We start from the raw sequence: 24,441 nt of genomic DNA, 5'->3' as shown, positions 1-24,441 counted from the left end.
TGAAAATGTGAGGCACTTTTCTGTCGGTCCTTTTGTTCTAATCTGAGTCCTGCTTCCTCCATTGCTTACAATTTACTATCCTGTTAATATATCCATAAGTGTTTCCCAGTATTTCTGATAGTATAAGAGTTTCTTTTGACTCCTTGTAATTAATTTGCTAGCTAGTATGTATTTCTTAGTTAAGTTTGTGAAGTCTTCTCATGAAGTTTTTGACCTGTCTAGCCAGATTTTGCTATGTAATATTTTAAAAGAGCACATAATGTTATTGTGATGTGTTTTTCCATAAACATGATATTGTCTGGTATTACATGGAGAAGTGCTGTTTCTCATGCCAGGGTTGTCTTTATGTAGCCTTTTTTTTCCAATTTGGATCTTAATGAGCACTACAACTTGTAAATATTTTTGCAGCTCCAAAAACATGCAGTGTGTCTACTACAATTGTGGGCCAATATGGACATTATGGTGAGTGAGCATGGTTGATTTTGTTTAGAAGGATAGGAGTATAATAGGCATTGTTATTAATCATGATTTGGGTGTAAATTATTTTTTTAAAAGGGGTCAGTTTCAAAGTGTGATCTATAGCTGATAGTTTTTGCTTTGTTGTAATGTTATTATTTTTTCCCAATGCTTTGAGCATAACAAAGTATTCTGATACTTGATTTTTATTATATGTTTATACATATTAGATAACATTTTGGACTTAAGTCTTAGCATTTTTAAGATCTGTTGTGCCAAGGTAATGTCTTGATCATTTATTTTAATGTTGGATGTTATCGATTTTACTATAATTAGAATTTGCCTAATTATTATATTGCATTACTTACTTACTTTTTAGAGTACTCCTAATGTTGTCCATCGAATAATCTTTTATTTGATAGAAATCCCAAATTGTGCATTTTGTTATTATGGGGTAATTATCTAGATTAAGCACTGAGTTTGTTAGTTTTATGTTTGGGTTAAGGTGGATTGGCTGTAAGAATGTGAGAGTGTCTTTGAGTTGTAGAGATCTGTTCCAGGGGTCTGAGAGGTTAAAGTATGGACACATGGTGGCAATACAGCAGCACAGGCTGGCATGGCAGCAAAGCAGAAATATGACATCAGCAAGGTACTCCAGTATACGTGCATGATTTCCTAGGTGCATATGTGTAGAAAAGTGAGTCAGGGACAATGGGGGCAGTCAGCATACCTATGCAATCATAATTAGTAACAAAGTCTGCTATCATTGATAGGTGTCACCTGGGATTGCTGAATGTACAAATATAGATGGTGTCAGACATCAGTTATGCCTCTGTAGATTAGGGCAATTTAGGGCCAGCAGACAGTAAAATGCATAACCATTGCATGGTGATAGACCATATGAGCATGTCTGCAGTGCTGTATAGGGATGTATTTATACACACACACACACACACACACACACACACACACACACACACACACACACACACACACACACACACACAGTTGGCTGATGTGAGATTAGAACCCCTAGCTATTTAATAGTACACACTACAGCTTGCAGTACTTATCGCATGCATCATGGACTTCCAGTAATACTAGACTGTCAACTAGCACTGTTAGGGAGAATGATATCAGCAGGCCTTGTAGAGGAGGGCATTTAGAAGCCAGCAGCCAGTCACAGGGCTGTAAAATGCATAACCATTGCATGGAGATAGGCCATATGGGCATGTTTTCTGTGGTGCTGCAAGGGCATATATTTACACACACACACACACACACACACACACACACACACACACACACACACACACACACACACACACACACACACTTGGCTGATGTGTGATTAACTCACAATACTTATCGCATGTACCATGGAGTTTCTCTAATATTAGACTATCACCTAGTGCTCTTAAGGTGGATGACATCAGCAGGCCTTGTAGAGGAGAGCATTTAGAGGTCAGCAGCTAGTCTTAGGCCATAAAATGTATAACCATTGCATGGAGATAGGTCATATGGACATATCCATGGTGCTGCAAGGGGATGTATTTATACATGCACACAGAGTTGGCTGATGTAAGATTAGAACCCATACCTATCTACTGTTATGCACTATAGCTCACAGTGTTTATTGCACACACCGCAGGTTATGTCTGCTGTATGTATATGAATACAAACACAGTACTTGTTGAGTACACAATGTGGCCTTGTGTTACACAGCATGTGTGGCCTACACAGTGATCCTGGTTGGTAATGTTATTGTATCCATTGTCTCATCCGTGAGATACCTCTTACTACCCTTGCTATGTGTGTACAGTTACTCATATGGCCATGTGTGGCTGGCTGCAGTTTGGTAGGCTGACATGTAGCCAGGAACAATATGGCGTATCCTAGGCCTGCTTGCAACCATTGCACATTACACTACTTGGTCGCCGTGTCTGTCTAAGGGTGACATTCCACAGGGCATAGTTCTGTGGGTGAATGGATTATGTACTGTTTGGTCCTTGGTCTTGTTCCATTGGACATCTATTATGATGTGTCAGTGTAGATAACTCCAGCATTCTGTGTTTATGTGGGGAAATTCGTACATATCCACACTTATATCTCATACCTCTCAACCTCTTGGTGCAAGTAATCTTGACAAAGCCATATATAATGGGGGGATAAAGGCCCAAAAATAGGGACAGCTTTTAACCATTGCACTTACAGATGTATGAAGTTGTTAGAATAACAGATATTGAATTAGCATGGCTTTTCTGAAGGGTACAAAGTCTGCAACTCAAATGTCTGTCTTTATTTTCTGACTTCAACCCTCAAAGATTTGCAAATGATTTTACAGAAAACCACAATTTTATGAGAGACTGACCATTAATATGAGGCAAATATCTGGACAATCTGCAAAAATCTGTAGAGTTTGGAGGTATGATATATATGCATGTGTATAACAGGGATGTCACCTTAACTGATGCTGTGTGTGTACGTTATGTAACTGTGTTATGTAGATATATGTTGAGAGTTTTATGTATCAGTGTACACATTATATAGCTATATATATATATATATATATATATATATATATATATATATATATATATATATATATATATATATTTAGATAGATATATGAGCCACATATTGATAGTGGAGGTAATCATGTGTGAGGGGGATAGGGGAGACAGATATGTATTCATAGCTGTCTGCATGCACAGATGTATTTCTACATAGCTGTTCTTTGAGTGGCAGAAGCAACAGACATGGGCTCAAGTTAGCTAAATGTTGGAGTTTGCCCATTGTGACTGTCAGTACTTACAAGGTGACTCCAGGCCAGAGCTACCTGTACTCCACTCCAGGATTTTGTGTGCTGAAGACCATTGGCATCTGCAACTGTTTCCGCAGTCCAGCATTTCCCTGATATTTTGTCCAAAGCATTCCCTGGCTGTTTGCTAAGCATAATATGTGACTCATACCTCTCATCTGTACAGATCTGCACAGAATGTCCAGATATTTACCCCATATCTTTGGTCCATTTTACGTAACTTTGCTGTTTTCTGGTACATGAGTAGCAAATCACTAAAGACTGACATTAAGAATTAATAATAGACATTTAAAATTCAGACTGCATACACTACAGGAGAGTCATGGCAAGTCCTTTATTCTAACACGTCTGTATGTTTGTAAGTGCAATATTTAAAATTTGCCTCTAGTTCTGGGCTTTTGCCCCACTTTTATTTGTGGCTTTTTCCAGATTTGTTGCTCTAAGAGTTTGGATGATATGATCTGACTGAGGTACATGCTGTAACACAACACACAGGGTGACAGTCTGCATACCTCTCCCTGTACATGTTTTTGCAGACTGTCCAGCATTTTACCCCATATGTCTATTCTGTTCCTCACACAGTTATGGTTTTCTGGTAATATACTGTGAAATGCAGGTACCAATGTGTTGTAAATACTGACACATGTGGGTGATGGGCCTTTACATCCTACAGCTAATCTTATCTGTTGCAACCTGCTGTTATATTAGCCACCATCTGGGTTACTCAGAGCATGTATAATGTCTGTCTGTAGGTTTGTCCCTTTGTCCCCATTCTCTCTAGTGGCTTTTTCCAGCTGTGTTGCAGTAACAGATTGATGGGTTATGACAGTCTGTGGGTATACCACCATATGAGTATGTCACATGCAAAACATGTAAATGCTGCCAGATTTGAACCATCAACACCATCATTCATACTAATGTCCCTAGCTCAGTGAGCTAGGGAGATGAAGGTTGCATTCCTCAAACTATCAACAACATACAGACATACACTGTCACCCCTGAGTTACATGAGAACTGCAACGTGTGGCAAGGTTCCATGTTACAGCTGTGGAATTGTCTGGTCTGCTGATACATCACTGTAGACTTGCTGTTATAGCAGTTTTGTGGAACACAGATGTGTTGGGGTGGGGGACAGCCAGCCTATGCTCTGCTGGCATAGACAGCCATGAGACTGTCCTGTAACCCCACTGCTTGGCATCTCCCTTTAATAATGTAGTGGAGTTTCTAGCCATGTGGCCTAGTGAATATTATGGGGCCCATACTATTGGACAGAATATATGTTTTCCCAAGTGGTTGTTAGATTTCTGCAAGTACCCCAGTAGCCCACTATATTCCCTTGCCTACATGTGGCAGGTCCATACATATGCTACCATAGACTAGTACCTTGTCCAAGTGGTGTATAGGAAAATGACTTACCTTGCAATTGCAGCAGTTGAGAGACCTGTAGTTCAGGGCTGACTCTGTGTGATGTACACAGTACACAGCCAATACATGGTTAGGTACAGGTTGTGTGGGCTGGCTGGTATCATTTTTAGTATATGTATGTGAGTTGGAGTATGGTGTTAGTTCTTAGGGCCCTAGGTTATCAGTGCATGTGCTATGCATTGTTTCATGGCCAAGACCAGGCCATACTGGGCATGCCTACATCTGCCTATAGGTAGAACCTTTGGGGGTTCCTCCTCAAGTCCCCCTCTGGGTGTGGTTTTGGGGACCTAGGCACTGGTTGGTGACTGCGTATCCCTTCAATTTGCTGATCCTGCTGCAGCTGTTTCCGCATGATTATATTGTGTAGCACAGCACATACTGTGAACATTTGTGCACATTTGGCTGGAGACCACTGAGAGTAATGCAGAGCTCCACCTGATATATTGAGGCACCAGAACAATGACTTGAACAGCACAAACACACACTCTAACATGTTCCTAGTTTGTGTATGTGCCTCATTATGTCATTCTTAAGTAGATGTGTGTGCATTTCTGATTGGTGTCATCATCCATGGTTCCAGTGCATAGCCAGCATCCCCTAGTAAATGGCTCTATGGGATGTCTCCCCATAGCAAACATCTAGTACAGCTGTGATACTTACCAGATATGGGAGTCATGATAACTGCCAGGCTGCCAGCACACACATTGATGATTATGCCCTGGGCATTGCACACGACCTGGCAGTTGATGGAGTGATACCTCTTGCAGCTGACATATACCCTACTCTCCTCACCAGGCAGTGCTTTGATGTGTACATGAGTGCAATCTATGGCACCCACTACCTCAGGGTTGTGTGCTACACAGTAGAGGAGTTGCATACTGCTGGCCCTCTCCTCAGGGGTGTGCGATAAATAAATGTGCTCACTGGCATGTGGTATCATGGCATCCAGGAATTGGTGGAGTACCCTGGATGCTAATGCCTGTGAGACCCCCATCATGTCCCCAGTTGTTCTTTGGAAAGTACCTGTAGCTAGTATCCTAAGGGGTACACGTGCCTTTGTTTCCACTTGGATGGGTTCCCCTCTGTTGGCTCTGGGTCTGAGTTGAGGATGGCAGAGCTCAGTGAGTTCTTGTAGTATGTCCCTGTCCACCCTGTAGTGCTCTACAATCTCCAGCTCATGTAGCTCCTGGAAGGTTACCCTGGGCCTGAACATTCTTCTCCTTCTCAGTCTGGGCCTATTGTCAGCAGCAGCAGCACTGACCCCAGCATCCAGCACATACAGAGGTAACAATCCTGGAACAGCCCCTATCATTCTCTCAGATAAAATTCCCAAGTCTGTATTCCAGTGGTGCAGAGTATGGGGGAAAATAAGATTGTAGGGTCTATGCATTCTTTATAGTCCTCTGTCCTAGGTACAGCCTGTATGATTGGATACCTATGGTGCATTTCATCTGCCAAGTACATCATTAAGATTGTTAATGGCCTAGTTTAAGTGCAATAGGGGTCATTAGTAATTAATATATCACTGGCTTTCCCAGGCTTTTTTTTTGACAGCCTTCCCTGCCTACCACTGCGGTGTGCCACCCAACTCCCCCACAAAAATAAACAATGCTCAGCAATCACTAGACACACCTCTATGGCCAGGCACACTCAGCACAATGGTGCACCATGCAAACACATTGAAACATGCTGAAACACGCACCTAGGAGGTAAACAAAGCTTAGCATTAACTGGACACCCCCCTGCTGAGCAGAGTGATGCGTGGCACAACCAGGCACCACTGCACGCCAATGAGCTTAAAGGACTGTGGACACCCCCCCTTTTGATGTCAGCTACCTCTTCTGGTGACACCAATGGTTCTGTGCCTACATGGATGGGATCTGCGGACACGGATACCCATTTGTGCTTTTCAGTAAACACTGCTCATTTGCATAGAGACCCTTGCATAATACCTGGAAACTACACGGTTCCAGGCCCTGCCTCCTTAGCAAGCACAGCAGTCTACCATTGTGCATACTTCATGCAGGGTCCTATAATGCATTACTGTCACATACTACTAAATCTGGTTTTCAACTCTTTTTTATTTATTTTATTTTATAAAAAGCATTTTGCACGATGCAAATATACCCCAATTATAAAAAATAAAAAAATGTAATGAATTTACATTATTTTTCCTTAAGGGTTTGGACACACGGTGGATAGTTTTGCACATATCTGTGTCTACTAAACTATTTCTGTCACTGTAAGTGCAGTTTCACAGCCCTTGATGTCAGTTTCACATTCTATACATGGAATATTTCCATGTATGTTACGGACAACAACACAGGGTTTGCAGGGCTGCCTTTCTGTTTGCTGGATCACTCTACTGCCCTCATCTGCATGCAATTCACCTGCTTATGAGGTTATTTGCATGCAATAGACACTTCCGTGTTCGCACGCTCGTGCATGCCCCTCAGCACTGTTTACTGGATCACACATCTGCTTACTTCCATATAAGCATTGTGCCACCATACCTACAAGGAAAAAAAGTCTGTGTAGGCTTTATTAAATTCACCCTGATGTTTAAACAATTAGAGACCAATATCATTAATGAATACAGATAATAACATTTTAATGAAGTTAATATGAATTAATGTGGACAGGATCTTAGAATGAAAATAGGAAGGAGGAATGTATGGAGGCAAAAAAAGAAAGGTGAGTGAAATGTTGGTGATGATTAAATATATGCTATTAAGGATGAGAGAAAATAAATAATATTGGTAGGTACAGATGTTGAAAAAGCATATGACAATATTATAAGAAAGCAATTATGGGATTTTCTGGAAAATTATAATATTGAAAAAAACATAATTAGATTAATTAAGGCATTATATGAGAAAGGGGTAACAAGTATTATAATAAATGGAGGGACAGAAAAAAAATAAAATTGAAAGAAGAGTAGAACAAGGATATCCTTTAAGTACTGTGTTATTTGCCTTGTGTATGAATGCAGTAATAAGTGTATTGTTAAGAGATATGAGAGAGGTTATAGATGATATATTTGTGTCAAAGAAAATAGAGAGTTAATTAAGGTGATAAAAAGAGGCAAACTCATATTAGAGTATGCATGTTTGAAAATAAACAAAGAAGAAAGTACAAGTTTTGGAGATGTACTTAAAAAGTGGGAATTTATGTTAACTGCAATGAAACTGAAGCATTAGGAATACATTTTAGAAGTTATAGAGATACAGAAGAACAATGGAAAGATAGTATTAAACAAATACAAGAAATGTGTAAGGTATGAGCAATTAAGTTTTAAGAAAAATTAGTAATATATATATATATATATATATATATATATATATATATATATATACATATATATAAACGGTTTTAGTAATTGAGTTGTTTAGTGTCAGTTATGGCTTGTCCTTAAAGTCTGGAAAAAGAAATTTTACAAATGATATTTAATTTTTTGTGGGGTTCTAGGTTGAACCAAGTTAAAAGAAGGATAAGATATAATGAGAAAGAAGGACAAGGTTTAAATCTTAATAATCTGATTGTATTTCTTGCATACACATCTTTCTAGGATTTTGAAAGGGAGAAAGTGTGAACAAGAAAAAGCAATCTTTAAATTATTGGAAATAAAATATAATGAACTGTGTTCAAAAAAGAAGTATAAAGAGAAAACATGGGAAGAAGAAAGGAAAGAATAGAAAAATGAAGTATTAGAATGGAAGACTGATATAAATGAACTACAGGAAAATAGAAAGATATAGTACGAAAACACAATAGGTAAAAAATTATTTATCCCTGGAAAGAGCTGAAAGAGGAGATAAAAGAAGCTATTAAAAGTGAAGAGAAACATTTAACATTTAAAATGTGGGAAGAAGGACAGCATTTTATGTAGAGGCTAATGGTAAAACATTACCAGTTAAAAATAAATTAAATATAAAGAACAGAATTAAGAAAATGCATGCCACAAGGAGGAAAATTATGGCACTTGCACTTATGGAATGCTATAGAGCTTTAGAAACATGTTGGAGAAAATAAAAAAGCAGACCAGATGGAAATGGGTGGAAAAAATAGAATGGAAAAACTTTATAAGGGTGGTACACAGGAGAGAGTATTAGGAAGATAGATAAGAAGTTATGTATGACAATTGTTTATCATATGTGGCAATTAACATCAAAAGAATTTAATAAGTTTTGGGATAAATTAAAATATGAGAAAAAGATAAACCTTTGGATTCAATAAACTATTATTTCCATGCAAGAACAGTGTAGCCGCTCTTGCACGGAATATGGCCGCCGAGCAATCCAGTAAACTACTTAGTTGACATGCACGAATTTGCCTACACTGTTCTTGCACAGAAACCAGTGTAGGATGCTAATTACCTCATTTGCTGGTGAAAACCATGCAAATGAGGTGAATTAGTGATTCAGCAAGCAGGCATGTATCCATGCAAGAACACTGTTAGTAGCAGAAATGTATTTGGTTACTAACTGAATACATTTCTGCAAACTACAAAATGTAGACATGACAGCTCCAAAAAAGCATGTATTATAGTCTTTAAGCATGCCAATATACAAATATATTGCAATTGGCATGTAAAAGTGCTTAATTTGTATAAAAATCGAAGTAATTTTTTTGGCCGATCTCGGCCGTTTAAGCATAAGGCAGCAACATGTAAATGGGATCATGCCAAAAATAAAAAAAAAATTGTAATTACAAAATTAAGGGAAATCTGCATTTTGCCATTATAGTCTATGGCATGCAGAATCAAAACAATATCAGGGAACAGTGGGTGCTAAGGGGAGAGGCTCTGGTGTAGTGCAGTAACCAGGGATTAAGGCAGTGGGGTATGCAAATGAGGGGAAAGTTACTGAATCACAAAATATTCTATGTTCACACACTGCATCTAACTGTGTACATGCTAGAACACAATTGTGTAGGGAGGAGGAGCAGCTAACATGAAAAGGGTGTGTGTTATGCTTGCTGTAAGCATATTGGAGCTCCGCGGCCAGTGTTTGCGCTTAGCTAAGCACAGCTAAGCAAGGGTGTGTGTCTGAGGCTGTATAGCTTTTTGCCCTGGCTAAACGGATGTTGCTTGGCATGCACCAGGTCCTAAACAAAAAAAAAAAAAAAAAAAAACGAAAATAGCAGCACTGTTTACATTTGGGCAGTGTGTTTGCGCGGTGTGCCTTGGGGCTTAAAACAGGTGGAAATGGGAAGGGAAAAAGAAAAAAAGGGAAATAGCAGAAAACAGGCACTTAAATAAAAGTAATAGAGCTGGCACATGGCATTTTTCATACTCAGCCAATCACACAGGCAGCACACCGCTATAAACTGTGCAAACACTTTTCAGTCTGTTTTTCCCACAAACTCTGCACCATAGGTGTACACATGCAGGGGAATTTTAACAGACAAAACTAACAAAAAATGTGAGAGGCTGCTGTCACTTTGATCTATCAGTATGTGCAAGAGGCTGAGGGTGGTGAGGAGGATAATGCTGACAACCGCCCCAGATCGAGGAGGAGAAGAAGAGTGTTCAGACCCAGGTATCTACCATGGGCTACATGATCTGGAGATAATCGAGAGCTACAGGGTGGACAGAGACATACTTCAGCAACTTATTGAGCTGTGCCGGCCTCACCTCAGACCCAGAGCCAACAGAGGGGAACCCATCCCAGTGGATACCAAGGTATGTGTAGCCCTAAGAATACTAGCTACAGATACTTTCCAAAGACCAACTGGGGATATCATGGGGGGCATCTCACAGGCATCTGCCTCCAGAATACTGCACCAGTTCCTGGATGCCATGCAACCACATGCTGCTGAGCACAATTACTTCCCCACCACCCGTGAGAAGAGGACCAGCAATATGCTTCTCTTCCACCATGTAGCAGAATACCCGGAGGTACCTTGTGCCATAGACTGCATGCACATAGGTTCATAGGTTCATAGGTAGGTACTAGGCTATCGGCCCTAGTGCCCATACAAGCCTAGCCAAAAATGTACCCTGGCTTTCGCCACCCAAGAAATTTATTGTCCTGTGCCCCTGTCGAGCAGAGCCACAGAAGCGATCCTCGGGGTGAATTTCCCATTTCCTATCCAATCATCAAGATTTTTCTTGAAGAGTGCTAATGAGGAGCTCTGTTTGACATAGATAGGTAGTCTGTTCCAGACTATGGGAAGTCTCTGGGACAGGAATCTATCCCTCCATCATGTTCTGTTTATTGTGGTGACAAGGTTTAGGTCCCTAGAGCATGTAGCTCGGAGGGATTGGGATTTCTTTAAGTGGAGCATGTCCAACAGCTCTGGATTTGACATAGCTTTGTATGTTAGGCAGAGATCTCCCCTGAGTAGGCGATATGTGATGTAGTAAAGCTGTAGTTTTTTGAGACAGTTTGCATGGGGCATCTGTTTGAGGCCAGTAATCCTCTTTGTGAGGTATTTCCGTGTTCTTTCCAGTTGTTGTAGATGTCTTGTGAGGTACATATCAAAAGGGGCATTGCACTTTATAATGGGTCTAATGAGTGATGAGTAGAGGGGAACAATGACCTCTTTTTTTTCTGGATGAGAATCCTTTTGTGATGAGATGAGCCATGTAGAAGGATTTCCTGACCACTGTGGTGATGTGATTATCAAAGGAGAGACTACTGTCCACCTGTGTCCCAAGGTCTTATCACATTTTTGGCATTAAGTAGACTACCAGCTATGTGGTAGTCCATGGGTACAGAGTTTTTACCAAAGGGGATAACAATGCACTTTTTGGCATTGAGCTTCAGGCCATGGCTTTGACACCAGGTATCTGTCTCAGTGAGGCCCTTTTGTAGATTGACCACATCATTAGGAATTTTGATTATGGCTCCTAGTTTGCAGTCATCTGCAAACTTTGTTAGCCAAAGACCTTCTGTGTTGGCCTGCACTTCAGAGAAGTAGATACCAAACAGGAGAGGACCTAGGACTGAACCGTGTGGTACTCCACTTGTCACTGGTCTGATGTCGGATTTGGAATCCGCTACTTTCACAGTGTGGGTTCTGTCCGTGAGCCAGTTGGCAACCCATCTTGTTACATAGGGATTTATACCTAGTTTAGTGAGCTTATCTATAATTCCAGAGTGGGGGATGGTGTCAAAAGCCTTGGCGAGATCTAGATAAGCTGTGTGAACCATTTTACCCTCATCTATGGCTTTGGTGACTGCTTCAAAGAAGTCAATCAGGTTTAGGAGATATGATCTGCCTTTTACAAATCCAAACTGTGTAGGGTCCAGAGTTTGGAGATTAACAATGTCTTTGTTTATGAGTTCCACAATGATAAATTCCATGGCCTTGCAGACCAGGCTCATCAGGCTAATGGGGTGGTAGTTCCCGGGGTCCATCATGGCTCCCCCTTTGTGGAGTGGGATAACTGTTGTGGTGCGCCATTCAGTGGGTACAAAGCCTGAGGTGAGGCAATGATTGAACATGGTACTTAGGTGGGGTGCCAGCTTGTTCTGTAGTTTGTGTAGAACGCAGCCTGGGATCTTGTCAGGTCCCATGGATGCTGTGTTCTTGGCTTTGAAGAGTATGTTTTTTACCTGTGCAGCTGTGATTATAGGAACTTTGCATTCTTCTGCATCAAGGCACCACCTGTTGACCAGGATAGGGTCTACATAAACCGCAAGGGGTTCCACTCCATCAATTGCCAGGTCATGTGCAATGCCCAGGCATTATCATGAATGTATGTGCTGGCAGCCCTGGAAGCTATAATGACCCCCACATCTGACATGCCTCACAGCTGTACCAGACATTTGCTAGGGGGGACATCCCATATGGCCATCTGGTGGGGGATACTGGCTATGCACTGGAACCGTGGATGATGACACCCATTAGAAATGCAAACACACTCACACAAGAACCCCATAATGTGGCATATGCACAAACCAGGATCATTACAGAGCATGTGTTTGGAATGCTCAAGTCATGGTTCCACTGCCTTTACATATCGGCTGGAGCCTTGCAGTACTCTCCAGCCAGATGTGCACACATGATCATAGTATGTCCCATGCTACACAATATGATCCTATGGAAATAGCTGCAGCAGGAACAAAATGCCGAAGGGACACACAGCCCTCCACCATTGCCAAGGTCTCCACAAGCATAGAGGGACTCAGACGAGGAACATACTGTGCCTGACCCTGTAGGCAGACAGAGGCATGCCCAGTATACCCTGGCCTTGGCAAAGAGGCAACACACAGCACATACACTGACACAGAAGGAACCAAGGGACTGATATCTCTCTCTGACTCACACACACACATGACAAACATCACACTACTTATACCTTACCATGTATAGGCAGTGTACTGTGTGTATCTGACATAGTCAGCCCTCAAGCACCATCCTCATAACTGCCTCAGGCACAAGGTAAGTCAGTCTTCTTAACTATAAATGAATGGAGTAGACTGTTCTGATAGCATATCTATGGTATTGATGCAAGCATGCAAGGGAATGGGGTGGCTTGATGGGATAGCAGCAGACAACTGACAGCTATGTGGGACAGCAGGAAATATGTGCCCAGTACTGGCTTCCCCACACTATGCAGTACTACCCTAGTTGGCAAATTCCACTGCAGTATATGTGGTGAGCCAAATAACTGGGGAGTTATAGGTCACATGTCTGGATGTCAAAGTGGGGGTCCAGTACTCACCCCCAGCCTCACCCAGCAGGTCAGCCATAGAAAACCATACAGAAATGTCTGGCAAAGGCCCCTAAATGGCAGCATCCAAAAAGAATCTCACCTACAGACTTACACAGTGATATCACAGCAGGTCTGGCAGTGGCAGTATGGCTCTGAAAGGTAAGAAGTCCAAAACTAAAAATGTTTATGCCAGAACAATCTGACCTGTGGTCAATACTGTTATGCCTCTATTCTTAAAGATAGGGCACACCACTATGCTAAATGGGACCAAAATGTTAAGCAAATAGCAACACAGTCTGTGCAAATGTGTATTGTGCCCCCCACACCCATAGTCCCATAGAAATGCAGTATCATGTCCCTAGCCTTAAGCAGCATCCAGCTGTCACCCAGAGTGATGGTAAAATACAAACAGAAAGCAATTGTCAGTAACACTCGGTCCACTTACTGGTGCCATCCCAGGGGTGCCCACTGCCTGGCAGCCTGGGAACATATGATCATCAGAATGCACTGCCTTGCTAGATATGGCCTGCATCTGCCACACCTCACCCACATGCCTCTGGAAAAGGCCCATGCCTCACTCACAGTGCCCTTTTAAGGAGTGTCATGGGGTCCATAACACCAACATAACACAGTCAACAAAATGCAAAGAAAGGCCATGCTACTAAATGCTAGGAACATACCTCCTAACCTCAGAGAGTCAAAAATCTGGACAAAGTCATGAATAATGGGGTGATAAAGGTCCAAATAGAAGGACACCTTTGAATTACTGCTCTAATAATGCTAGAAAGTTGATAGAATGAATGTGTTTATATTAGCATGGAATGTCTAAAGGGTATGAAGACTGAACCTGCAATGTCACTGTCAGTAATATCTGACTTCAACCCTGAGTGAGTTACAAATCACTTGCTTGAAAACCACACTTGTTTGGGTAACTGACAAGATATATGAGTCATTAATCTGGACAGTCTGTAAAACTCTGTACAGTCAAGAGGTAGGGCTAGGAGTCTAAACATGGAAATGCACTCATTGCCGGCAGTCCTAACTCTGGAAGATGGTGACATATCTGGACCCACAGAAATCTGGCCCACAGCCATGGGAAGAAACATATCCTTCTCTGATCATTCATCCTATCCAACATCCTGACCCCAAAATGTGGGTGGCCAAGCCAAATGAGGTGGGCTATAGCTATATGTGAGACAGACACACACATCCAGGCTCATCAAACAGTCTGACACACACAAGACCCTCCAAGTGTGGTCAACCTTTGAGAAGACCCTTATGCAAAATATTGGTAGCTACACGTTAGCATGTCTGACCCAGGACACCCCCCCCCATATATCTTACCCTCTACAAATCTAGCTGGAGTCTACCTGTCACCCTGATCATGCCTGACCTATATTACCCAACCATGGACTGGAAATCAAACCATGCCAGAATAGAAATGCATGGAAATTCTCCCACCCTAGTATATCACCAAGGTGCTGGACTGTTTCCACAACTTCAACAGTCAATTGGCTGTAGCCACACCTCTCAACAAGCTGGATTGTGCAAGAATGCCTAGCATTTGGCCCATAATATTGGTTTGTGCATCATCCATCCTATATTCCTCTGGTAACTCACTGTGATGATTTGGGAGGTATGTCAGGAGGTACTGAAACAATACATTACAGTGTCAAATGTCATATATGTCAGATAATGTCTGCTAAAACAAACCCTGTAACTAGAGCAACTCGTACATTAATAAGAGAAATAGTCACAATCATCCTATGTATGACCCATTGTCTCCCCATTTTGATAGGCTATCTCCAGATATCCTGCATCAACAGGTTGAGAGATATTGCTGAAACACAAAAAACACTGGACTGGAGTACAACAATCACTGGAATGGAGTCCCACATGTACTATAGAAGGTCACACTGGGCATGCTTCTACACTTAGAGAAGCGTTTGTAGGATCTAGGAATTAACAGGCCTTTCCCATCCAGTGAACTTCCCATTGCCTTACTTTAGCAGTCCTGAAGATGTCAGTCACCTTAGAAGTGCCTCTTGGCAGCCCTCAGCCCTAAAAGCTCTGTGGCGCATGTGATAAATGTGTAACAGTATAGCATAAATAACTAGTTAGGTAGGAGTTCTAGTTTCAGTCCTGGCCAATGTAAAAGAGTATGTGTGTGTATGTGTTTGTAAGTTAATGATTTTGGGCCCATTCACACCCAGTACACTTCCCAGTTCCCTACTTTAGCAGTTCTGCAGATATCTGTCACCTTAAAAGTACCTTTCATTAGCCCTCACCCCTATAAGCTCTGAGGCACATGAGATAACTGTGTAACACTATAGTACAAATAAGTAATTAGGTAGGGGTTCTAATCTCAGATCTGGCAAGTGTAAGTGTGTATATGTGTAGGTTAAAGTATTTTGTGGCCTCTCTCACCCAGTACCTCACCCGTGATGTTCCTCACCTTAGACGTACCTATGGACAACCTTCACCCTATAAGCTCTGTGGCACGTGCCATAAATGCGTAACACTGTAATAGTAATAAATAGATATGTAGGGATTCTAATCTCAGGTCTGATGAATGTGTGTGTGTGTGTGTGTGTGTGTGTGTGTGTGTGTGTGTGTGTGTGTGTGTGTGTGTGTGTGTGTGTGTGTGTGTGTGTGTGTGTGTGTGTGTGTGTGTGTGTGTGTGTGTGTGTGTGTGTGTGTGTGTGTGTGAGCTGTTTCTTGTGTTTGAGTGTGAGCTATATCCGGTGGCTGGGTTTCACAACATTTAGGCCATGGTATTCCGAGTACACATCCCAAGGTCCATTTTTCAAGGCCCACTGTCTTCATCAGCCATAGAGGTATCGGTTGACATTCTTCTGCCAAATAAGCCCCATGCTGCATGCATGAAGTGTGCGACAATATGGATGACTAACATGATAGGCAGGCCTGCTAATCTCAGTCCTGCCAAATGTGTGTATGAGTGTATGTCTGTTTGTAAGTGTGTATAACTGTAGGTCAAGGTATATTGAGTCCTTTCTCACACAGTACATCTCTCATTGCCATACTTTTCAAGGCATGGTGATGTTGCTCACCTTAGAAGTACATTGGGACACTCTGTGCTGTAAGCTTCATGGCATGTGTGATAAATGTGTAATGCTGTTGTAGCAAGAAATGGATAAATAGGGGTTCTAATCTCAGTTCTGGCAAATGTGTGTGTGAGAAGAGTATCCTGTGTGTGTGTTTGAGTGAGATTCCAAGCCACTGGATGGCCATGGTTTAGTATTTTATGCCATGGTACTCCCAGTACACATTCCTAGGTCCACTGTATGAGGTTCGCTATCTCCATCAACCGTAGTGGTATCTGTAGACACTCTTTAGCCCTATAAGCCCTGGGCAACAGTATACAACAGTATTTCATGAATAACAGGATAGGTAGAGCTGCTAATGTCAGTACTGGCAAATGTGTGTGTGTGCATCAGTGTGTATAGCAGTGCTTGTGAGTGTGTAGAATTGAAGATTACAGTATTATGAGTACTCTCACAACCAGTACACCCCCATTGCTATACCTCATAAGGTCACTTGATGTTATTCACCTTACAGGTACCTTGGAACACTCATCACACTATTAGGTCTGTGCCACCTGCGATAACTGCATAACACTGTGGTACCACAACTTCATGGGTAGGGGTTCCAAACCAACACTGGCAATTGTGATCTTGTGCATGCATGTGGGTGTGTGTTTTGAGGGGGCAGTATTCTCTGTGTGATTTGTCAACACAATATCCTCTGGGGGAGTGGGTTTTACCAATCTGATGTGTGTTCCACCCACTACACTTACCATCGTCCACTCCACAAAAGTTGATGTCAACCACCATAGACTTATATACACCCCTCAGCCCTATAAGGTCTGATCCACATGCAATAACTGTTACACAGACCTGGTAAATGCACAGATACAGCTGTACCTTGGCTATGATACGGTTGATGTGTTACCACTCTGCCATACCCCTCATTGGTGATGTGTGCAGGGCCACATCTTGCTGACACACAGACACCTAGAACACAAATGGAATACAGCATGTGAGAACACATAAACTCAGTGTTATTAATACCAATAATGCATCATGGCTGCAAAGGTACACACACTCTCTGATTTGTACCCATTACAAATGCCAGCTGACAGCACCTTACACAGCATTACATAGCTACACTGTACTAAATTCACCCTGTGCATCAGACCCATATTAGCATGTCCCTGCATAGATGGTATGGATGGCAGGGATGTGGCACAGGTATCATCATATGCACAGGGTGTTGTGTGTGTTTGCCAGAGACCTAGGCTGGGCCATACAGTTGACATCATATGTGTGTGTTTGGGGTGTGCTCTTTAAATGGGCTGTGCAGGGGTGGTGTGTGTGTGTGTGTGTGTGTGTGTGTGTGTGTGTGTGTGTGTGTGTGTGTGTGTGTGTGTGTGTGTGTGGAGGTGACCTGGCTGTGATTGTGATGTGAGTGTGTTTGCATGCACGCAGTCATGCCATGTGGCTGCCTACACATGGGTATGTTGGACAGCTGTGAGCCATACATGGCAGGGTGTATAGTTCACCATCTCTGGACATGGATATGAGAATTGGTCCTGGCAGGGGTCTCACTGGCACCACCAGGCCCAAGGCCAGATGCAGTACTACTCCCTGATGGTGACTGCTGTCTGCTGGATCCATGTCCCTGTTGGGACTGGCCAGCACCATGTGCCCATGGCCTGCTATGTTCTGGCATACTGCACTGTGAATTGAACCAGTATATGTAGGGGTAGTGTGTGAGTGCAAAACATGATAAGATGTTTTGGTTCACACAGTCCTTATACTCCACCGTTCATTTGGCTTACCAGTATGTCATTGTGACTGTGCTGAACTTGGTATTCGGTATGTACTTTCACACTGGTGTCTGTTTTTTAGTGCTGTTACATCCCTGTAGTGCCTGATATATTTGCAAATACATGTGTAATTCTCCATAGTGGAATTGGGTTAGTGATATTATGTCCAGATATTTGTAGGATGAACTGTTGCCTGGCCCCCAAAAGTGTTGTGTATTCTGACACATCAGTGGGACAATGTGAGGATTTAAGTTATTAACTAGTGAGAAGTAATTAAATGTTGGACTTGTGCCATTTCAGTTAATATATGTTAGGGCAGACAGGAGGGTGTTATTGCAGCAACTGTGTCAGCTTATCTACTACAGTATTTCAGATATGTCCCTATTTTCATGGCTTTCCCCCACTTTGTCAGGCTTGGTCCAGATTTGTTGCACTGTGGGGTCCTGAGCCTACCTGTCGACTGTCCAGATTGTTTCAGAATGCCCAGGTTTATTGCTCATATTATTGGTCTGTTCCACAGATCCATTATTTTTATTTCCCTGGTGAATCACTGATGGTCTGAGGATTTCTGTCAGCAAACGATGACATGCATTTCAGGTTCAGAATTCACATCCTTCATAACATGTATGCTGAAACAAACCCTGTCACTCTAGCAACATTCTACATTTAGAAGAGCAATGTTTAAAATATGTCCCTAGTTTTGGCCCATTGTCCCCCCATTTTGACAGCCTTTGGCCAGAATTCATGCACTAAGAGGTTAAGAGGTATGATTGGGAGGTATGACTCCACTACATGTTATGATCATATATATATATATATATATATATATATATATATATATATATATATATATATATATAGGGTTCACTTTATAATCCCAAAACTCCAGAAGCAGGAATTTTAAAATCAGAAATACTACACTAACCATACACCACATACATACACATACACACACCCTCCCCAACACACAAACACACAAACCTACACTACATACAAGCACTACACAGACAAACACACAAAAACACCATCACGTACCTACATTCCCCTCGCGCACACACATCACAGTCACAACACACACTGACACACACTAAAGCCCCTAACCAACACATTTACACATAGATGCTTACCTGAACTTCCACCTATCCATTCACAAACCGCAACACCAGAAGTGCTACTTCAACCTCTCCAAACTTTGGGATTTTGAAACTCGTGCGTCTGGTGTCTTGGTATTTAGAGCTTCCAGCTGTAATAATCTCGGGATTCTGAAATTAGATATTTCAGAATTTCAGGATTATATAGTGTTCCCATGTATATATAAATATATATATATACATACATATATATATATATATATATATATATATATATATATATATATATATATATATATATATATGTGAAGGGTGGTTGGGAATCTGATGCCCATAAGCTCCCAAATGGATACAGTGGGACTGAGGTCCCCACCCATGGGCAGTTACTGCTGCACCTTCACGGTCCCAAAGGTGGCTGTGCTGGGGGCTGAACAGGAGGGGGAAGCTGACCCTCAAGATGTGCCAGGCAGCCCTCAAGCTGGTGTAACTGTCCACCAAACTCCTTTCAGATTTTGCTATGCACCAAACCCCAGACCTGGCTATGGGTGACAGTTTTCTGTCAGTGCCCACTCCTGGGGGGATGGGCCCCATCCCCTGAGGTGGTTCCACTCAAAGGTCATGCACGACCAGTGGATGAGTAGGTTCTGGGTTGGGGCCCGGTACCATGGCAAGATGAGGTGGGACAGGCGGATCCACCATGATCTGCCTTCCCAGATGTGCTATGGTGTTGAGAGTTTACAAAATATGTTGGTTAGTCATGAGCAACACATTTCGAGATTAGTTATAACAGCATGCATGGGTGTTCCAGTTGACCACATAAAACAGATTTCAAAAAGTCGGTTAGCAAACAGAACACATGCATATATGGAACCACAGTAGGCATTATAATGGCATGCAAGTTACTTTGATAACAACAGGCCACCAATGATAGTATTTGAATGGGGAACATTAATAATCTAATCATCCAATATTTGTAGAACAATAGGACACATGTCCCAACAGAAGGTTTGGAGAAAAACATACTCATTGATTATGTGTATGAATCATTGGTGCAGATAGGGTGGGGAAGAGAGAGAGAGAGAGAGATGTCAATTAGCAACTGTATAGGCTTCACTTGTTCACAACTGTACTGATCCTTACTCTACTCATTACTCTCCAGGTATGACCTCACTTTACATTTACATATGGCCTGGGTTGGGCAGTGGAATGTTTGCACTCAGCATATTACAAAAGCCTTTTAAAGCTCATAGAAACATTTGCTTACCTGGCAGACCTGTGGAGGAAATTTCTGTTAACACTACCTGACTGTTTCTATACATATTCACATATTCAAGGTTTACATATGTGACACTGACAGGGATGCCCTGCACTCATGGTGTGTGTGTGTGTGTGTGTGTGTGTGTGTGTGTGTGTGTGTGTGTGTGTGTGTGTGTGTGTGTGTGTGTGTGTGTGTGATACTGCCATAGTCCACCTGGATTTCTATCTGTCACCCTGGGTATTGACAGCAGTGACCACTAGCCATGACAACATGACACATGAGGAACATATAATGGAATAAACCGTTTGCTGTATGTACTTATCTTGCTGTCGTCTGCAGCCTTGGGGTTGGACAGTGGAAGTTTTGCACACAGTGTATTAGTACAGCCTTCTTATAGCTAATAGAAGCATTTCCTTACCTGGCAGACCTGTGGAGGAAATTTCTGTTAACACTACCTGACTGTTTCTAAACATATTCACATATTCTTGGATGAAATTATGTATACAGCTTACTACTACTCCCGGGATTCAAACCATGCCTGTTTGTGCAAAAAGGTACAAGGGTGTGTTTCACCACAATGAGCTATTGAGGAACTGTTGCTGTTTGCTTGACTGTTTTCTGCCTAATAGTCTCTTGGTTGGACAATCTGACCTTGTAATTCTGACATTCATGCATGGCAGATAGTTCTTGTACTGTGTATTAATACTTTGACAAATTACAATCTGGAAAGCAATTGTTAACACAAAGCACTGCTGTAGGGGATACAGTAATATACTTTGCCCATTACTATTCAGGAATCAGATCTTGGTGCATGGAACATTTCATATAGTTGATCTCCTGTTTTACACCTCTACAATCTTGTCAGATGAGCCTCAATTAATTCATGCTGTCAGAGCCATAGTTTTTGTGCAGAACCTGTACACATTTAGATTCATACCACCACATACCATATAAACACAACAGTCTGGGGTTTTTGGTTATATTGAAGGGTACTAACACTTTTATTGCTAAATATCCGGTACATCACTATTACTCTGCTAATGTCATTTATTCATACAGTACACATTTTAACCTACTGCTGTTGACATTCTACTCCTTTCTATTTATTTGCCCTGAATACTGCAAGCTAGATTTGTACTCACCAGCCTTCCGGTGCAGCCTTAGCAACCTGCTGGCATGGGTGTCAATGTTCGCAGCCCTCTCATCTGCTACCATACAGGAGATAAAGAAACATTTATGCATACCTATCGATCACATATGCAGGCTGGACTTTGGTAAACACTAATTGATACTGATACTTATACACTTCCAGGACATTCTGTGCCCATGCGTCTTGGGTCCAATGGTCCAAGAGCTCACGCTTCCTACACTTGAGGTCAGCAAAATGGTGTCAGACCTGCTCACCAGTTCTAGGGATGCCAGTAGCACTGTGAGATCATGCGTGAGATGGTATCAGGCCTCCACTTTGTGTTGTGAGCACTGATACTGGCCCTGCAGCAGTCTGTCCTCATGGTCTTTCACTAGGAGTCCAACCATGACCCTCGACTCCTGAATGCCCCAGCACTGTGCCTGAAAGCACATACCCTCACCAACACCAGCCACAGTGCCTGCAATTATCAGCTACAACTGATTATAGGCTGTATTCCCATCTGCGAGGTTGAAATAGGACTGATTTCCCACCCTTTGCTGTCATTGGACCATTTTGAATATGCTGAGCTAAGCCAAGTGACATACACACCTGCTTAGCTAAGGTTGGCAGTGCTTAAAGGGATGATGTTGAGCACTGATTACCAATGCACAAATCTGCTTAGCTGGGCTACTCATTGCTTAACATTTATATTGAAGCAATGATTACACCAGCTAAGCATAGCTGAGCACTACTTAGCACTGCTCAGATTTCATTTTATAGAGTATCAGGATTGTGGGATTGATTCATCATTACTGATATATTATAATTTTATGTTTACCTTCCATGACATCCCCTATGTGCTTGCATGACATTATATTCTTGTGTGACTATATTGTATGGAGAACTTGTGTTTATTTTGGGGTTTCACATCTTTTCTGGAGTGACACCTCACTTTTCGACCTGCTACACTACCCTGGTTGACAAATATTATTTAATACCTCATTTAATACAACAAAAGAATTTTAATACTGCTTTCCCATGTAAAAGTGAAGAGACATCATTGGGGCTTGAACTGTGAATGCCTGCATGCAGAGCAGAAGCTCAAACCACTGCTTTATCTCACCTTGATAGCTTTAGCTGTATATTTCTATTTAGCTCCTTGGGACATTTAAGCTGTGCTAAGCACAGCTGCACGATGCACAGACCCGCTCAGCTATGTGTAACCTTTACTTGGGATGGTAAAAAAAAATGGATTTTAACTTTCTTCTCACTTTAAGGGTATGCACATACCTCTCAGCCTCTTGGGCAGGACATCTGGACAGCTATATTATACATGGGGGGACTCTGGCCACAACTGGGGACACTTTTTAATTGATTCCTCCTGTGAACATTCATGCTAATGCAAAATCTGCTATTCTATCAACTTTCTAACTTTGTAAGGGCAATATTTACAATGTGTCACTATTTTTGGGTCTTTGTCCCCCCATTATTTATGTCTTTGTTCAGAATTTGTGCTCTAAGAGGTTGAGAGGTATGGTGCTGGTCTATACTGTGAAGGGATGTGCCCGTCTGTTTCCTACATCCGAGGACACTGTTGTTGAATTTTCAAATGCTGTAATGGCACTTTCTGAGTGCAGCGGGTGTGTTAACTGTGGGAGCACTGCTGAGACACACCCCCTGCACTCATTCATGGTTTGTGTCCATGTAGGTTGTACAGTAGCATGCCTTCATGCTATATGCATTATGCAAGGCTCGCTGCTGTGCTACACAGACATGAACCACTCAATGCAAGAATAAAACTATTCTTGCATGGAGTTTATTGAATCCCAGAGAAAATGTTGGCTTAGCAAAATCAATGGGGTGTTAAAGAAATTAATGGATTATCGGAAGTAGAAAAGAGAAATTTTGTATAAGATAGATTTCTTTTAAAAATATCTTATTCAATATACAATGATTTTTTTATGTATTTTTTATTTATGTGAAATAAAGGACCCTTACTCTTTTTGATAGGTGCCATTGGATCTTTTACAGCCATCTGATCTACCTACAATTCAGCCAGATGGGGCGTCAGTTTAATGTCTCATCCAAAGGATAACAAACTCAGGAATGCAGTATCCTTCTTATGCTGCAAAAGAAGGGGTGAGCTCTTGTATGAACTCAAAACCCTCCCTAGAGTTAAGGACAAATAATGCTTGGATTTCTTGGAAAACCAGCCTCATATCCTCCTTTAGACAACACTTTATCCAGCTTAAAAACCTTCATGAACGGGAAATCAGATAACATAAAGCCACTTTGTTAAAGTTCATCAATCCTCCCTACTTAATACCCCCCTAAAATTCTGGACTGAAGTTAAATGCTTGACAGGCCAGCATACTTCTACAAAAACTCACTTCACCTCCTCTTATCTCATCTCTGCTGACTTCAGCCTCCAAGTCAGCAATCTAGCTCTCTCTCAGTCTAGTATCACTCATTCCCATTCTAATTTCTCCTTGCCCACACCTTATATTACAATTCTATTTGAAAGCAATTGAATTTAAGGACATAGTACCTCTCCTACAGGATTTAAAACTTGCCTTTCCATCCAGTCTAGACAATCTTTTCCCTATGATTCAGAGTGATAGAATTATATAAAGTAAAACTTGTTTTACCTTATAGAAATGGCAAACATGTGATTTAGTAGAACTGCTTTTCTCATAGTAAAAGCATGTATTGGTAAACTGTTGTCTCCCATATTGACAGCGTGATAT

The sequence above is a fragment of the Protopterus annectens genome, chromosome 10.part0 (genome assembly GCF_019279795.1).
Source record: "Protopterus annectens isolate FY-2018-M chromosome 10.part0, PAN1.0, whole genome shotgun sequence".
In the NCBI taxonomy this organism is placed as follows: Eukaryota; Metazoa; Chordata; order Ceratodontiformes; family Protopteridae; genus Protopterus; species Protopterus annectens.
Note: the sequence above shows the minus strand (reverse complement) of the source record.